The sequence below is a fragment of the Triticum aestivum genome, chromosome 4A, assembly GCF_018294505.1.
Source record: "Triticum aestivum cultivar Chinese Spring chromosome 4A, IWGSC CS RefSeq v2.1, whole genome shotgun sequence".
Lineage (NCBI taxonomy): Eukaryota > Viridiplantae > Streptophyta > Magnoliopsida > Poales > Poaceae > Triticum > Triticum aestivum.
Genome location: NC_057803.1, coordinates 250,145,584 through 250,150,385, shown reverse-complemented (window position 1 = coordinate 250,150,385; position 4,802 = coordinate 250,145,584).

The following is a 4,802-nucleotide window of genomic DNA, read 5'->3' as shown; positions in this document are numbered from 1 at the left end:
GCGATCTCGCCAATCAACTCGAGCTTCCTTCAAACTTTGCAAATGTTCATGATGTGTTCCATGTCTCTCTGCTCTGAAAGTGCTTCAAGACTCCTGACCGCACCGTCAACTTCGAGGACATTGAGCTCCAAGAAGATCTCTCATATCGTGAGCACCCCGTTGCTATTCTTGAAGAGACTGAACGCAAGACTCGCAACAAGTCAATCAAATTTCTCAAAGTCAAGTGGTCACACCATTCCGACCGTGAAGCTACCTGGGAACGAGAGGATCACCTCCGTTCTGAGTACCCGGCGTTCTTTCAGTCCTAGATCTCGGGAAGAGATCCTTTCGTAGTGATGGAGTGTTGTAACACCCCGGATGTAACTTTCCCAATTTGTACTCCAACTCTTGCCATTTCCGACTTTAAGTTATTTTATATTCTCGGGTTCGGGTCTTTGTCTCCGTGTGTTGTTATCGTTGTCATGCATCTCATATCTTGTCATCATGTGCATTGCATTTGCATACGTGTTCATCTCATGCATTCGAGCTTTTTCCCCATTGTCCGTTTTACATTCCGGCGCTTCGTTCTCCTCCGGTGGTCATTTCTACCTTTCTTTCGTATGTGGGGATTAAACATTTCCGAATTGGACCGAGACTTGCCAAGCGGCCTTGGTTTACTACCGGTAGACCGCCTGTCAAGTTTCGTACCATTTGGACTTCGTTTGATACTCCAACGGTTAACCGAGGGACCGAAAAGGCCGCGTGTGTGTTGCAGCCCAACACCCTTCCAATTCGGCCCAAAACCCACCTAAACCTGCTCCATCATCTAGAGTGTTCAATCGCGATCGCGTGGCCGAAAACCGCACCTCATTTGGACTCTCCTAGCCCCCTCTATGCCTATTTAAAGAACCCCCATTCCAAATCTCGGATCCCCTCCCCGAAACCCTAGTCTCCGTCGTCTCCACGCGCGGCCGAACAATTTCCCGTGGGCCGGACACGTCCGGATCGACCCCGCCACCGCCACGTGTTGCCTCCTCACTAGTCCGCGCCGCCGCCCCACTTCGTCGCCGCCGCCGGCCCGGGAGGCCCAGATCGGCCCCCGAGGCCCATCCGCCGCCCCACGCCTCCCTGCTATCCGCCGCCGCATCGCTGCCTCCCTCGCCAACACCGGCGACCGGAGCTCCCCTCAACCCGCTCCGGCCACCGCGGTCGTCGCCGCCCCGCCGCGCGGTCGTCGCCGCCCCGCCGCTCCTCGAAGCCCGCCGCCGCCGCCGCCGTCAGCACCGGCCAGGGAGAGCCCGGCCTCGCCTCCCTTTCTTCTCCCCGCCGACGAGCCGACCTCGCCGGAGCTACAGTCCTCGCCGGAGCCACCTCGGTTCGCGTGCCACCGAAACCCTAGATTTGGTGGTGTTTTTTTTCTAAGTCCCCGGAATTTTCTAGTCCAAGTGCTCATGTTCATAGCCTCGTAACTTTGCATCCGTAGCTCCGATTCATGCATATAGCATATCAAAATGTTCACCTCAAAGAGTACATCATTTCATTCCATTACGTCATTTTCATTTGTGTTCATCTTGATGCCTGAAATGCTGTTAGAAGAGGGCTACTTGAGTTAATTGTCAGATCTGCTACTCGATTTAGACTTTTGTCATTTTGCCATGGTTATTGTGTGCATGATATGCCCTAATGCTCTACATACGTTTTGTTAAGGGTTTTGTCATCTTTCCAGAGGTCCAACCCATGTATTTTTGTGATGTGTGTGGGGACTAGTGCAAGCTTGCCTAGTGAGGCATTTGGTAGTGCTGATTTCAAGGACTTAGCAATTCCACTAAGTCCTTGACCTGTTTATCTCAGGTTGCCATATGTTCATGTTGTTTCCTAGTGATCCGTGCCTCTTTTGAGGATGATCAGTAAAGTTGTTTTTGTTAATCTTGTAGTGCTCTATCCATCCATGTCTTTGTTTGCAAATATGGAGCACCCTAGCTTGAGTCAATCGAGCTCTACTTTTGCTACTTTGTGAATCTGGGCAGATTGTCAACTTGTTTGCAATTTTGCCGATGTTGTTGTAGTTGATCCGTGCATGCTATGTTATTGTTCTTGCCATGTCTAGCTTGCATTTTGTGTATTCTTGATGGATGTATTCTTAGCTTATCATGACTTTAACCGTAGTGAGTGCATCGAGCTCGTAAACATGCCTACTTGAGTTATGTTTCAGCATGTGCCAGTTTTCACTAAGTCTGAAAACTGATTATGCTTTTGCTATGTTCACATGCTTGCAATTGTATTTTCTGATCCCTTTTGGCTCAAGGCCACTAAGGGACTTTTGTTAAGCTCTTTGAGTAGCTCCATGCCATGCTTTTCTTTGCCATGTTCAGGTCCTGTAGCATGTAGTTTTGTTGCTCCGAAGAGGGCTACCTGATCTGAAATTCCAAACAAGTGTTAATTTCACCAAGTCTGAAATCTGTTTGCCATATGCATTTTTTCCATGCTTGTTTGAACCTGTTAATGGATGAATTGGCCGTAGCTCAGTGCTAGACTTTTGTTAAGCATCTTGAATAAATATCTTCCATGTATTTTGTTGTCATGTTTGGGTGCTGTAGCATGTTCATCTCATTCCATTTAGATGGCTACTTGCTGTAAATCGCAGACCGGTGTCATATTTGAATCGCTTGCCATTTCCAAACCGTAACTCCGATTCTGGCATTCTTTATATCGTTTTCAAGCGATTTCATCTCATCTTTCCAGTGGCACACTTGGATTCCCAAGTTGAGTCCAGGTTCATGCATCCCTTGTCAAATCTTGCATATGCATCCCGCATCGCATCCCGCATAGCATACCATGTTTGCATCATATTGGTTGATCATTGCACGTGGTTGATTGTGTCTTTGTTGCTTGTTTGTATTGTTTGGGTAGAGCTAGGAGACGAGTTCGCTAACGAGGAGCCCGTTGAGTTTGCTTTCGAGGATCCAGTCAACTCTGACAACTGTGCAGGCAAGATGATCATACCCTCGAAATCACTACTATCTTTGCTATGCTAGATTGCTCGCTCTTTTGCTATGCCAATGCTACGATGCCTACCTTTTGCTTTCAAGCCTCCCAAATTGCCATGTCAAACCTCTAACCCATCATGTCCTAGCAAACCGTTGTTTGGCTATGTCACTGCTTTGCTCGGCCCCTCTTATAGCGTTGCTAGTTGCAGGTGAAGATTGGAGGCTGTTCCTTGTTGGGACATTTATTTACTTGTTGGGATATGATGAGGACATCAATACAATTGTTACACCCACAGCCCCTGCTGCTATACATACTGGACCAATTACTAGAGCTCGTGCACGCCAACTAAATTACCAGGTACTTTCGTTTCTTGGTAATGATTCTAATGTTCATGAGAATATGATGCTGCCTAAATTGGATACATTTGTTTTGCTTACAAATGAAGGGCCTAGCTTGGAGAAGGATGAACATTGGAGCAAGAACAAGCATGGAGATGATGGCATGCGCAAGGGGAACAAGAACAGAGTTACAAGTGATGATTTCAGGACTTTGAAGCCACCATAATGGGTGCATGAAGCCTTGGACGAAATATACAAGATGCCACTTCATAAATTTCGTCCCGAGGCTATTTTAGGTGCTGCGTCACCTTATTATTGGGTCAGGCCCATGTAATTTCGAAATACATAAGTATAGGCTATTTTTAGAGTCCGTATGTGTGGGGAAACAAGAGATAGGGTTGATTTCGGACCCCTCCACCAAGGGCCACGAAATTCCCCCCTCTTCCTCCATATATACAGCCTTTAGGGCATCGTTTAGACTTTGGGTTTTGTTTAGATTAAAAGTTCGCCATAGCTGCAACTTCGCGTACTTCGTTTGTGTTCAACGACCAGACAAAGGCGTCACAGAACCCCACCTTGATCAATAAAGCTTTCATCTTATATTCGCAATATCCAGATTGCAATCTCAGTTTCTTGCTTGTTCTTCGTTTGCTCGCAGGAAACAGACCCTCGTGGTCAGGTTGATCGTGCTCCGGCGTGGTCAATAACCTCTCGGAGTTGGTTTAGCGATTGCTAAGGCGCGACGTCCTCGCACGTTCGTAGTCGGATCGTCAAAGTCGACTTCCACCAAAGCGATATCCATCATCTCATCAAAAGACGGGACACCTTTGCCTCTATCAAGTGGTATCAGATTTCCAGGTTGCTCGGTGAGATTTTACAGTTTTTCGTAGTTTAGATCGAGTCTGTTCTTCATACCTATAGTCCACGAAAAAGCCAAAAAAAATATTAGGGTTAGTTCATCATATCCGAACCAATCTGAGCCTTGCATAATCTTTTTAGGGTTTTGCTTTGTTGAATTTGCGGTTGCATCGTCGTTTCTAGTTGCTGGTCTTAGAGTCTAGTCTTTTAGAGTTTCGAGTTCTGGTCATAAGTTGTCACGCCGCCGCCGCACCATCATCATCACCCCTGCCATCTACCACCACCGCTTATCCGCCACCGCTTCGAATCCGTATCCATATACCACCACAGCTGTCATATACCACCACCGCTGCCATCTACCACCATATATCCACCACCAATCCGAGTTCTTGTCATATTAGGTTTGTTTTCGAGATCCATCTAGATTCCGATTCGTGTTTCCTTGCCGGAGTAGGTTTCAAAAAAAAAATCCGGAGTCGGGTAGCCACGCTCCGTTTAGGCCCAAAATTTTTCGAAAACGCATTTTTCGAAAAAAATTCTGGCTATCCTATTTTTAGGTGTTTCTGAGTGTTTTGAGACAGGTGCCATTATAGGAAGTTTTTTTGACCCGTTTCCAGTTTTTGGGTCCGGGCAGTTGAA